The sequence below is a fragment of the Lycium barbarum genome, chromosome 7, assembly GCF_019175385.1.
Source record: "Lycium barbarum isolate Lr01 chromosome 7, ASM1917538v2, whole genome shotgun sequence".
Lineage (NCBI taxonomy): Eukaryota > Viridiplantae > Streptophyta > Magnoliopsida > Solanales > Solanaceae > Lycium > Lycium barbarum.
This window is the reverse complement of record NC_083343.1, coordinates 30940393-30955406: the sequence shown is the minus strand read 5'-3', so window position 1 is coordinate 30955406 and position 15014 is coordinate 30940393.

The following is a 15014-nucleotide window of genomic DNA, read 5'->3' as shown; positions in this document are numbered from 1 at the left end:
GTTGTTAGTGTGTAAATTGTTGGGTTGTTGTGATTGAACTTGAAAGAAGAAATTAGGTTGTTATTATTCTTATCGAAGTTGGAAGGTCTCGGGGGAAGTAGTATGTTAATTGGGTTGTTTTGAATGTCATGTGAATGGTTGAAATATTCTTGAGTCATGTTAGAAAGAATTCGGATTAATACTTGAATGTGGGGTCATTGGTGTTAGTTGGGTTATATGAAATTGAATTGAATACAAATAAAGTGCCGATGAATTGTGTGGCAAGTATTGTTGATGTTAGAATGTATTTTGGATTGATTGTTGAAATTGTTAGTATGATTGTTGGTATTGTTGTTGATGTTTTGGCCGAGTTGAATTCTCGGGGATGTTGAATCTATAGGGGAGATGCTGCCCAAATTTCTGTAGAAAAGTGTTATTTTAAGATTTAACTCCTAAGGGCTTATGGTTAATGTTCGGTATTTGTAACCAATTGTAGATTTTGGGAAGTTTGGAACTTGAGTTTGGATTGGCGTAAGAAGCGAATAAGGTATGTAAAGCTCTACCTTTCTTTCTTTTGGCATGTCTTAGTCATAATAGGATATGATACGAGTCTCGGGAGAAACTCTATTCCTAAAATCCGAGCATGATTATGACCCTTATTCATTTCAATGAAATTGAATTATGGACTTTATGTTTTAATATGCTTTGATGGAAAAATGACTTAGACACTTTTACTCCTAAAAGAGTCTTGCATCGTAAAACATCAGTAACTTTCACAAACGGAACCGGATTGCCCTGAAACTTTCGTAGATGACTTCATAAGGCCTAATGTTCGTAGTTTATGTACGCCACCTCGACTTGACCCGAGGTGGGCCCACAATTCCCGAAACCTTCTTGTATTGTTCTATTTGACCTATTTCCGTACGATAATTAAAAGAAATCTTTGGTTATTGTTCCGACTACTAAACGATAATTGTTTTAACTATTCCATTGAATCCTATGATATATTTTGATATGTACAAACGATCTCAGAAGTTTTTCTTTGACATAATCCGTCGTAACATCCGAAAGGTACGTACTATGACTATCGTCTGATTTCTTTTCTAAATGACCTATCGTTCGGACTATTCTATCGAGTCTTTCTAAATATTTTATGATGCATATAGTTTCTCACTACTCTACTCGTGGATGCCTCAATGCTTCCTTCACTGAGCCCGGGCCAGGATATGTTATCACGCGTAATCCACTGCATTGTTCACCGTGCCTCGATGTGAGGGGGCAGGTATAGCATGTACATGGGTCTGGAGTATGATGTGCCATGTACATATATTATGATATTTGATGATGTGATATGATTTGTCCATCTGATATGATATGTGCACATTCTGATATTTGATGATATGATATGATATGACCATCTGATATGTTATGATATGTTACGGAGCTATTCCCTACTCTGGAGTATGATGTGTTGTGGCGCCAGTGATGGGGTGGCGACCACGTTCTGTTCACCGAGTCCCATAATGGGGCCGGATATGGCATATGTTCTGACATGCATTACCTATGTTTTATGAGTAAGCATTTTTGATACTCCGGTTATTGCACTTATTTTCTGTACCCCCTGTTCAGATTATGGTTCTGTTTACTGTATCTCATGCTTTACATACTCAGTACATATTCCGTACTGACCCCCTTTCTTCGGGGGCTGCGTTCCATGCCGCGCAGGTACACCCAGATGATGTGAAGTTATTATAGAGGATGTTCCAGCAGAGTTGGCAAGCTCCATTTGCTCCTGGAGTGCTGCCGAGTCAGAGTTTGTATGTTATGCTTTTTCTGGATTGATGTTAGAGACTTTGCAGACAGAGTTGTGGGTATAGTATGTCAGTTGTGTAAGCGGCTTCATCAGCTGATATGTCATTCTATATTATGTGATAAATTCTATATGATCATAAATTCTGTTTGATTTGGAAAGCATCGAAAAAGAATATTTTGAAAGTTTATTATGTATTTTATCTTTATTTGATTTAAAAGTCTAATAAGACTGTGTGTGCCCTAAAGGTCTGTGGGTTCGCTCGGCTCCGGATGTGGGGCCGAGTGCCCATCACACCCTAGTGGAATTAGGGTGTGACAGGCATAATGGAGAATTGGGGTCCTGTACTCGTAAGGTGATGAGCACTTGTATGCGTATTGGTGCCATGTCATGGGTAAATCAATGAAGATGGATTAATCTTGTGAAGTAAAGAATGCCGAACTTATGGGCAATAATTGGTAGTGTTAAATCTACTTGTTTGGTATGGTTGTTGATAAAATGGGATTATGATAGCCATGTTTGTTACTATTTGTGATATTGATTCATTGTGCATTCATAACTCCACATTTCATCTAAATCATGAAAAAGAAACTACCTTTGGCATCTACTTGATATTATGCAATTGCATGTTGTACGCATATCAATTTCATACATTATATGATATCATTGACAAGTTACTGATGAATCATGAGGGATGGTTCGTGGTGACCCGATTTGATATGGTACTGTTGGAGTGATGATGACATGATAGCCTATCGGTTGGATGCCCGATGTGATCTGGGAGATCTCGAATTCTGGTTAAGTATATGGACCTCATGAATCCCCCATGGGTCACATGAAACCTACTGCAGGAGCATGTGTATACTGATGCATATTGGCCATTGTATTGCATTGCATACCATTCTTACTTTATTGCATTATCATTACGTGAATCTTATGTGAATTATTGGAAATAACAAAGCTCCTATGGCTTATATGAATTGTGAACTTTCTACTCTTAATTACTTAAGCGGTTATAACTGTATAATTGGTTACTAACAAAGTGTGGAGGTATGTATCTCGTCATTGCTTCAGTTAGGGCCGATCAATGATGTTGTTGAGTACACTTGTTTCCCTGTACTTACTCTACACTTGCTGCACCTTTTGTGTGCAGATTCTGTTTCGAGTTTGAGTAGTAGACGAGTTCTGGCCAACCGTTGAGGCATTACTTGAAGTTTAGGGTGAGTTGATGGCTGTTCTGTAGCACCAGACTCTATTTCTATCTTACTTTTCTGTCTTTACCTTTCGGACAGTATTTGTAGTATTTCAGACTGCATTCCGGATATAGTAGTTTTTGTACTCATGACTTTCAGGTTTTGGGGAGATGTATCACGTAGACTTATTTATATGTTTCCTTCAAATTACGCACTTTTAACTTATGTTGTAAGACTTTAGCTTTTAATTGGGTTCGCCTACGGGTTTGGATAGGTGCCCTCACAGCACATTGGGATATTTGGGTCGTGACAATTTCTATATTTAGTAAGTTGACAATTCAATCATCCTACATAGAAAGTTTATAACCACACGATTCAAATGAAATTTTAGTACAATACACACATCTTTAATTTAGGACCACAAGATTTCAAAGTCTCTCTTATTTTCTAAATTTCATGCCTAGTCAAACTAAGATGTTTAAATTTGGATGGAGGGAGTATATTTTAGTTATAAAATTAAAATTAAAGGAAAATTTTTTAGTTCTTGAAAATAGTTAGATCCTATTTGCTAATTCACTACGGAATATGTACTGAGTATGTAAGGCATGGAATACGGAGAACAAAACCATAACCGGAACAAGCAGCACGAAAGTAAGTACACATTTTTCAGAATACCAAAGGCTTATTTTCCAAACACAATTCATGTATGTCGAAGTCATATGTCAGGGGAAGTACAGAAGGTAAGTAGCTTATCCAGAATATCAGAATGCTTACTTTTGGAACACAAATGATGCATATCATTATCACATAGCGTACCCGGCCCGTTATGGGACTCGGTGGTTAAAATCCTGCCATCATACTTTCATATCGTCATGCATGCATATATATATACCGTACCCGGCTCTCTAGTGAGGGACTCGGTGAATGAAGTCATGTCGTACCCGGCCCATTAAGGGACTCGGTGGATAGAATCATGCATGTGAACATCATATATCATATACATACTGTACCCGACCCTCTAGTAAGGACTCGGTGAATCAAATCATCATATGCCCTCCTGGCCACCATAACATATCATCATCTCATCATATCATCATATACATATACCGTACCTGGCCCGTTAAGGGACTCGGTGAACAATGCAGTGGAGTGCGCACAATAACATACCCGGCCCGGGACTCGGTGAATAGACATATTGAGGCGTGCACGAGCAGAGTAGTGAGAAACTATATGCACATAAATCAAGACTCGATAGGTAAGTACATAAACCGACACTTGAGGTTCGTAAACACGTTTCAAGTCAATCGGATTTAGTATGAAAAAGTTATGGACGTTTTGGTACAGAACTTTCTTCAAATGTTTCAGAAGCCCTTTTTGGAAAATCAAAGCAACAATCATGTTAGGTACCTTTCGAATATCGTTATGGATCCAATCAATATGCCAACATCATATATCCTATATGCATATAACAAATTCATGCATGCATACTCATAGAACATCAAACAGTGTATTGCTGCGGAACGTGTAGCCCGATCCATACAATATATTGCTGCGGAACGTGCAGCCCGATCCATAAAATATATTGCTGCGGAACGTGCAGCCCGATCCATACAATATATTGCTGCGGAACGTGAAGCCCGATCCATACAATAAATTGCTGCGGAACGTGCAGCCCGATCCATAATATAATATATTACTGCCGAGGAACGTTCGGCCCGATCCAAGACTGAATGCAAAAGTTAGAAACATTAATACTTACAGAACCATTTTAAAGACATGAACTCTTATACTTGGCTCATTATCCGATTATGCATTAATCTCAACCATACTAAGTATACTCATATCAATAGGCCAATAAGAATCGTAGACCAACTCGGAAACTTATCAAATAGAGCTTCGGAATCATGGATACGTATCGAAACCATATGAAGTGGCTTATGGAGATAAAAAATATTAGCCATCCTAGTGGCTCTAAGAATAGGAATTTCTTTGAAATCATACATATACGTCATTTGCTCGTTTCATAAAGATCAAGCCAAAAGAAAGAAAGGGTAAGCCTTACATACATGTGCCACGCCTTATTAGCTACGCTTATTTATCCAAGCTTGCTATTCTACATTCAAGAAGATTTTACATAATCATTAGATTCATTGTCATTCACTTGCCTTAGCTTCTCAAACAAATTCACTTATAATCTGCCGATATTTCGGCAGCATTTCCCCTGTAAATACAACAACTCCGAGAATTCAACTCGGCCAAAAATACAACAACAAATCCGAGAATTTAACTCGGCCAAAATATCAACAACAATACCAACAATTATTCTAACAATATCCACAATCGATTCGAAACACATACTAACATTAGCAACTTCTTTCTACAAACTTCAACGGCGTTTCACTTATATTCAATTCATATTTGCTCACACATTCGAGTACTAATCCGAAGCCATTCAAACAATATTCAAGAACGCTTCAAACAATCCGCACAATATTCACAATAATTCAACCAATATGCCATTCCATCCGAAACCTTCCAAATTCAACAAGAACAATAACAACACATTCCTTCCTTTAAAATTCATGAACTACACCAACAACTTACATATTAACAACGTGATCTTCCATAAATACAAGAAGACTATATTCAAATCACATTAACTTCCAAAACAACTCTCCAACCATTACAACTTCTCTAGGATCATTAAACTTTCATTATCAACATAGAATCCATTACAACAACAACCAAAACACTAGATAACATTTGTTCATCATCCCTACACAATACAACACATACATGGCCACACATAGCATATACACGGCCAAACTCCAACACACCAAATTTCATGAATTTCATTCATTTCCACATACTACAACATACACAACCATCCATAACATATAAAAAGAAGATTAAATCTTACCTTTTTCCTTCAACCTCTCACTTGGCTAGGGTTGTGAATTTGCAACAATAAGTTGTTTAATCACTCCAACAACTATTCCACATTAAAGAGGACCTTCAAATTAGTAAGAATGCTAGAAGAAAATGATTTTTGATCAAATCTTTCAAGTGGGTCAATTTTGATGGTCATGGCCGAATGACCTTTTTATTTTTTCCTTCTCCAAATTTCTTGAATCTTCTAAGGAATAAGATGAAAAATATGGCCTATAAGTCATCTTTTTATTTACTCATGTTAAGCCTCCATATGGGCCTTGGCCCATACCATATTACACGGCCCACTAGGCCAATATCTTCAAGACCATTATTTTTTTTCTTGCTTGCAATTCATGAAAAATTATTTTCCTAATTCCAAATTTGCCCTTAGCCTTCCTCGATATTTCCATGAGCCATCTTGTGAATTTCCATTTTTACCCTTAGCCTTTCTCAATATTTCCATACTAATAAACAACTTGTTCATTAAAATATTTTTTGGAAAATAGTCTTGCCCTTAACTCTTCACAATTATCTCGAATTATCTGAACGTACAAAATACGGGCTATAACAAAGACATCTATCCATACACAACTGTCTACGAGCCTCTAAGAAGAGTATGTCACATCATATAGGCGGGACAGGACCCCGCCATGTGCATATGTATGTACACAAAAGAATAATACCCAAAAGCTGTAGCTCTGGATGAAATGGAGCTCCTCTATGCAGTCCCTGGACAAGAAATCTACAGATCAAGCCTGTCTCCTTGTCCACCTGCGGGCATGACGCAACATCTACAAACAAAAGGACGTTAGTACCAATAATGTACTGAGTATGTAAAGCATAATCAACATCATAATAGGAGCATAAGAAATAGCGTAAGAAGTAGCATAAGGAATAGCATAAGATAGAAGAATGAGGAGGCAATAGAGCCCTTTATACCTTTAGTGGCCATCATCACATTTACTTACTTGTCTTTCATAGGGACCTTCCATTTCTAATGCTTACTCATGTCTATACATATATATAAACTTGTACTTGTATTTGTATTCGTATTTGTACCATACCCGACTATGAAGGTTCGGTGTTTCACATACCCGACCATGACATGACTCGGTGATTATACATACCTGGCCCTACCAAGGCTCAGGGTTATCCGTACACAACTGCAGAGGTGTGCACGCGATAAGTACCATACCCGGCTATATAAGCTCGGTGTTACATAATAGTCATACATACTTAGACACGTATACATAAAAGTCCATAAGTATAATCAACATCAATACCATCATCGTTTTCGTTACATCTATCCTTAGAGGATCAACTATCATATAAAGGAGGTAATAGTATCGTGAAAGTATCGAGAATCATGACCTTTGGTAATCTTAGAGATAGAGTCATTTGGAAGACATCATAGAACTCATGAAAAGATATATAGCAAAGGAACTATGCCTTAATGAAAGAAGGGTTGGCCTTACATACCTCTTTATCTTCTTAACTACTTAACATTCACCGTCAGATCTTGTACAATCTACATTAGAAGGATTCATACCATGGTTAAGCCTTAATGATACTCTTAAATTCAAACTAGAATAATTCATGATCTAATGAAAATTGGGCGGCATTTCCCCTATTTTGTCAACTTCCATCATATTACAAAACAACTCCCAAACATCCATAATACACTCACAATATCATAATCAAGTAATCACATTCCATTAAGCCTTCAAAATTCATCCCTATGCTTAACTTATACTAACACTTCACATCCATTCTTAGCACATTTTCATACAATGCTTCCTCATCACTATTACTACCTTCCATAACAAGATTTTATCCATCTTATACTAGGAATCATGACCCAAGTTAGCTTACTACTCAAAACATCATAAAAGTTACATTTAGCCCTCATTTTCTACTTTCTTCTTCTACCTAAGTTGTTCAACAACCAAGCATCCATGATAACATGAAATAAGCATGAAAACTAATCTTTTATCACATGGGAATAAGCTTTGGAGCAGCTGTCAACTTATGTGAAGACCCTAGCTTCAATACTCAAGAATTTCTTGTAGCCTACTAACCCTAGCAAGACTTCTAACATATGGGTACCTTGATTCTTGCCTCTTGATCTTTGTTTTCTCTTGGATCGGGGTGGAATATACTTGGAGAAGGGTTTTGAGCTCTCAAGACTTGTGGAAGATGAAAAATAAAATAAATGAACAAAGGCCATCTATTTATATAAAACATAAAATTCAGCCCGATGGACTTATACGGACTATTTATACGGTCCGTATAACACCACCATGGGAAAGTCCCTTTCTCAAATAGGTCAAGTTATACGGACCCCCTTATACCGACCGTATAAAGCTATACGGACCTTATAAGTGGTCGTATAACAACACCGTGAAAATGACCCTTTCTGTAAGGGTCCTGTTATACGGAACCTCCTTATACGGACCGTATAAAGTTATACGGACCGTATAAATGGCCGTATAACTCCTAGTTATGCGAAACTTCTTCTCGTTGATTCGTTTGACTTCCAATCCTCGTGGAACCTTCTTGGCACTTACATAATACTTCATTAACCATACAATAGGCCCTATAGTATCCTCTCAAGACATCACCAAATAAATATTAGCTCACTCATAGCGAGAACCTTTCCGAACACGACTTATATTCCACTTCCTTCAACGAACTAAAGCTCATCTATTCGTACAACTTCAAAATCTTATGGTATGCACCTTAAGCTATCTAATACCTTCCTTAATCTCATAAGGATTTCATAATCACCTTAAACTCACTTTGGTCTACTTTCAGGGCAACAATTAGAAATTTTCCGAGGTGTAATAACATGCAAGCTCAAACTAATGAATGGTGAGCCTAGTTGACCAACCTGATTGTTCAAAGTAAAATGATTAGATATCATTTGAACCTTTAGTTAGGTAGGTAAAATGTATTGTGAGATTAATTTTCATGTTTTTTCTAGAAACATGTGATGTGAACGTATCTCACCTAATCCTTCCTTAAATAAGATATTCTTGGTTAAAAAAAAGAAAATTAATTTACCATTATGGTCCATTATATTTATAATTTATATTGTATTAACATAAAATTGAAAGCAATAAAAATATTTAACTATGAACTTTTTACATATTCAACCTGAATTTTTTACATATTCAACCTGAATTTTTTTTATTCTTTTGTATCTAAACAACACTCAATTTATATGTGATTATTAGTAGCATTGACTTCGAACAACAAGGGTTGTAGTAGAGTGGCAAGTACTCATTCATTCTTAATCAGAACAAAGTCATCTTTGTTATGGAGCTCTTTGGCCCCTAATGTGGAACTTCCCGACACAAATAAGAATTTAGTCGGGCACCAATGCGGGTATCGGATACCTGGTAGAAAAAAAAAACATCGATTATGTTTGTGAAGAGTTCAAGAATAAGAAAAAACTTCTTTGTATTTCTTGATAATTTACATTCCATGAGAATGGTACTTATACAATAAGTCCTACGACTAAATAAGGAAAGAAAATATTACATAATCATTTACAATCAATACAATATCATTCTAATTAATTTACTCCTATAATTATGTTAGGAAATCAATATCCATCAACACTCCCCTTCGAGTTGGTGCAAAGATGTCATACATGTCCAACTTGCAAACTAGTATATGGAAAGTCCGCTTGTGGAGGCCTTTGGTAAAAATATCAGCTAACTCCTTTTCTAATGACACATGGAACAAACTCAAGACAACACTTGTAAATTTTTCTTTGATGAAGCGTCGATCAACTTCTGCATGCTTTGGTCGGTCATGTTGGATTATATTATGAGCTATACTGATTGCAGCTTTGTTGTCACAGTACAAGAAAAAATTAATCTCAATTTCTCTAATAGCTTTTGTAACCACAAAATTTCACAAACACTTTGGGCTATAGCTCTATATTCTGCCTCCACAATTGATCTAGCAACTACACTTTGCTACTTGCTTCTCCAAGTGATCAGGGTTTCCTTCTACGAGTGTACAGTAACCGGATCTAGATCTTCTGTCACCTAGAGATCCAACCCAATCCGCGTCTGTGAAGGCTTTTATTTGGAGGTGGTCTGGAGAAAAGTAGACCTTTCCCTGGAGCAGACTTCAGATACCACAAAATGCGAAAGACATCCTGCATATGAGGATCTGGGGGATCATACATGATGGACTCATTAGGCCGACTGAATAAGATATGTCTGGTCTAGTGTGAGAGAAATAAATGAGTCTTCCAACCAACCTCTGATATCTCTCTTTATCAACTGACTCTCCAACTTTGCTTTGTAGTTTATGGTTGCTTTCGATGGGTGATTTTTCTGGCTTGTAACCTGTCATACAGTGTCTTTCGAGAGGTCTAAAATATCCTTTCTTTGAGAAATAAGGATTCTTATTTTTGATCTAGCAACCTCAGTTCCCAAGAAGTGTTGTAATTTTCCAAGATCCTTGATCTCAAATTCCCAGACCAACAACTTCTTCAATCAGGTTATCTCCTCCTTATCACCTCCTGTCATTACTATGTCAGTAACATAATCTATGAGAAGAGTGAATTTACCTTTTTGATGTCTTATGAAGAGTGTGATCAACATTGCTTTGTTGGTAACCGAAAGAGATCATTGCTTTGCAGAATCTGTCAAACCAAACTCTAGTAGATTGCTTCAGTCCGTACAAGGATTTCTTCAGTTTGTATACCTTTCCTTGACTATGTTTAGTATCAAAACCAAGAGGAATCTCCATATACATCTCTTCTTCTAAGCCTCCATGAAGAAATACATTCTTCACCTTGAACCATTGTAAGTCCCAATCAAGATTAGCTAGACAAGTCAAAAGAATTCTAATAATGTTCATTTTTGCAACTAAAGAAAATGCCTCTTAATAATCCACTCCATAAGTCTGAGTGAATCCCTTAGCCACCAATCTTACTTTGAATCTTTCAATCGAACCATCAACTTTATATTCTACAATGAAGACCCATTTGCAACCAACAAACTTTTTGTCTGGTGGTGACGCGACAAGTTCCTAAGTCTTATTCTTTAACAAGGTGTAACAACCTATTTGGTCATTTTAGGCTCTTTATCCTTTTCCCCCAAATTACTCTTCCTTAGTTTCATTTCAGAGTTTATGACTTGTGAGGATGAGTGGCGTAGTTTCTGAGGCAATCGGGTTGGTTTTAAGGTTTTTAGAGATTTCTAAGTTGAAAAAGTGAAAAAGAGTTGACCAATAGTTGACTTTTGGATAATTGCGTCCAGAATCAAATTTTGATAGTTCCGTTAGGTCCGGAATGTTATTTATGACTTACTAGGCGATCGGGTGTGATTTGAGTCTTTGGATGAAATTATAAGTGTTAGAAGTTTTGAAGTTGACTTGGGTCAACACCGAGTCACGACGACCTCTTTTGGGAAATTCGAGTGCGCGAGTGAGTCCATAGTGTGTTTTATAATTGGAATGCAAGTTTGGTTTGTGTTCATGGGTTTATGAATGAGTTTCGGGTGTTAGACCGGAAGTTTTGGGTTGGCCAACCATTTTCTGCTTTATGGTGCATCGCATCTACGGGCCATAAGCCGCACCTGAGAGCTCGCCCCTGCGGGAGTTGGTTCAAAGGTGCGTGATTGGTCAGGTGGGCTTGGGGCTGCACCTGCGAGCTTGTGAGTGCAAGCGTGAAGTCGCACCTGTGGGTGTTTTACCGCACTTATGAGAAGGCGAGTCTAAGTGAGGCTCACACTTGCGAGTTTTTGTGCGCAGATGTGACCTCACAGGGGCGGAAAATGCCTCGCACCTATGAGGATCGTTGATTTCAGTCCATAAATTTCTCATTTAATTTTATTTCCCCATTCATATATTTTGAGTTTTACACATCGGTTTTGGGAGATTTGAGAGGGGTTCTTTAAGCTTCATTGTTGGGGTAAGGTTCTAAGCTCAATTTTAGTAGTTACTAGTGATTCCTTTCATTATTTTATCATTTTTTCCATGAATTGGGGTAGAAACTTTGGGTTTAAACTCAACATCTTAAGAGTGTGTATTTCATGAGATTAAATGGTAAGATTTTGGCCTTTTGAATCTATCTTGTGGATTTAGACTTACTAATCAATGGGTAAACTATTTCTAAGCTAGAATTTCCAATTCAATCCAGGATTCTCGATATGAGATTAAGAGTTTTCCCATAATTTGAAGTTTTTGATAATTAATGAAATTGGAGGCTCAATTGGGGTTAGATTTCCATAAAACTTAGGATTATGACTAGTTAGATTGTGGCAAGCATGTTTCTTATTTAAAATTCCCGTTGTGCCCCTGTGGGTCCGAGGTCACTTTTTGGGTTGTGTTTTTGGATTCCGTTTAGAAGTATAGCAATATGGGTGTTCATGGATTAGTATTCTAATGTAGAATGCGTATTTGATAGACTTTGATCATTCTGAGGACCTCTAAAAGGGAATGGCGTTGGCTTGAGGTTCGTGGCACCTGTTCAGCTTTCAAGGTAGGTTATGGTTTACATTTTTAGACTTCGATTAGAGAACCGTATGTAATTTGTAGATATTTAAGGGGAAAGCATTATAGGCCTTCAAGCATGGTTGTGGTGATAAATCTACTTATTTGGTATGGATGTTGTTACGTGGCTTGTCGCATGTTTTCTAATATTTGTGATTATTGATTGAATCTACCTTTGTCACTTGATATCTCATGGAAAAAGACAGGATAGTATTATCGACTTGATTCTATGATTTGTGGTGTTTTTGAAATTGATTCCATGCATGACATGGCTTCTATTTTCATATATGACTGATCTGATGAAGAGAGAGTGATTGATAGCCTCCAAGGTCTTCGCTGTAGTGCGAGAGTGATTGATGGCCTCCGATGTCTTTGTCGAAGAGCGAGAGTGATTGATGGCCTCCGAGGACTTTTCTAGAAAGCGAGACTGATTGATAGCCTCCGAGGTCTTTATTGGAGAGCGAGAGTGGTATATGGACTTCGCGGGTCCCCTATGGGTCATGGCTTTGAGGCATAGCACTTAGCATGTGTGTATGGGAGTGGAGAGTTGGCCAGAGAATTGCATTGCATTATATTACATTCATTCATCTACTCATGACTGCTTATTTGGTGATTCACATATTCTTTCTAAACTTTTACTTGAAGTATGATTTTGTGACAATACTTGAGTGCCTTATCTGCTTTACTTGTTGATTTTATATCTTATATGCGTTATCTAATCGTTGTCGATCTATGATGCCTACAAGTACTAGTGTTGTATTCATAATACTCTTGCTGCACTTTGTTGAGTGTAGAGTTGGATCCAGGTTCCAGTTCACGACCTCGTGACTTTCCGAGGCTACTCCATCCGAGACTCCAGGGTGAGCCACTAGTCGGACCTGCAGCCTTGGATCTCTTCTCATGATTACTCTGCCTACTTCTGTTTCTACAAAAATTATTCTATTTCGATATTTTGAGACATGTATTCCAGTATTTCAGATATTGTAATAAGCATTAGAAGCTCTTGTACGAGTTAAGACCAAGTTTTGGGGTTGTAACTGTTTAAGTATTTCCGCACTTATGATATATATTTCATGCAAGACTATTTAGTGTAATTTTTGCTTTTACTGCCGCATGTCTTCCTTGTAAATGAATATATGTAACGACTCGCCTGGTCGTTATTGGACCTCCCATGGCCTGCGTATGAAAACAAAGTTTCTTGTTGTAAAATCAGCCCATAGGGAAGTTCTTTGTGTATATTTGTTTCATCGTGATCAAATTTGTAAGAGTTAAAATGTTGTGGGCTAGGATAGGAGAGTTTTACCGCAATGGTCTAAGACCCGCCATAGCGAGACCGCCACAGCGGACAAGCAGACTGCTGTAACGGTCTGAGCGAACCAGACTCGGTTAAAAACCCTATTACGAGATTAAATCCCATTTTTCCACCAAACCTTCTCTAAGTCGTCACTTGGATGAATTTCAGGGCAGAACGCATAGAGACCTGAGAAAGACTACCTCGTCGTGGCCTCCGAATTTGGAAGCAAGGGACGAAGACTCCTTGATTGTTCGTGGCATCTGCTTGGCGTCGAGGTAGGTTATGGTTTACTTTAGTTAGATTTTTATTAGAGACTCGTATATATGTGTAGAATTGACGGGAGAAAGCATGATTCGATCTTCAGACACGACATTCGGTGGAACACTAGTTAGGTTGGCATTAATTATAGAATTATGTGGGCTTGTCGCCATTAATAGAAGTTGTCAAACCAAGTTTGTAGTTGTTATATTCAAGGGAAGGTGGTAGAGCGTGTATATCCTCTTGGGGTTGATTTAATTGAACAATGGGAGTTGTCTTACTAATGTGTTTGCTAATAGGGAATCCTTTTATATCATATGCTATAGTGGTTCGTACTTAGAACATAATTGACTTCATGTTGTACTAGCGGGCGGGGCAGCCTGTGTGGTAATTTGCATGTATCTTCATTAGAGTATTCATGTAGTGATTTAGCGGATATACAATTTTTCTGATTAATGAGCAGGGTTGTACGGGGTCTTGTTGTGACTTGTGGCATGATGCCTTGTGATCTTGATATTGACATTGTTGATTGATCATACTTCATATTTACTGATAAACTGGAAATACGTGAAATACTCATTGTGATGAGGAACAGGAAAAACTGTATACACACATTTGACAGGGGGTGAGGATGTGGCCTAGTTAAGGCTGGTGATCCGAGGTCAGTTCCGGAGCGACTGGTACATGGACACCATGGGTCCCCTACAGGTCATGGCTATTTGGGAAAACAATACCATCTAGCATGTGTGTATGAATGTGATATTAATTTGGGTTGCATTGTATAATGCTTAACCATCTAGCATGTGTGTATGAATGTGATATTAATTCGGGTTGCATTGTATAATGCTTACTTCTATTCGTGTGATAGCGGTGATAATTGTCTTGGTTGTATTAAATTGAATCATGACTTATTTTGTGATTTATACTTGATTTTTTCTATATGGTTGAGCGGTTGTGTTTACGTGTAATTTCATGGCTCCGTTGAGGGAAGGTGATGTTGGAGTGATTCATTTAGCATGGTCCAGGTTTGAAA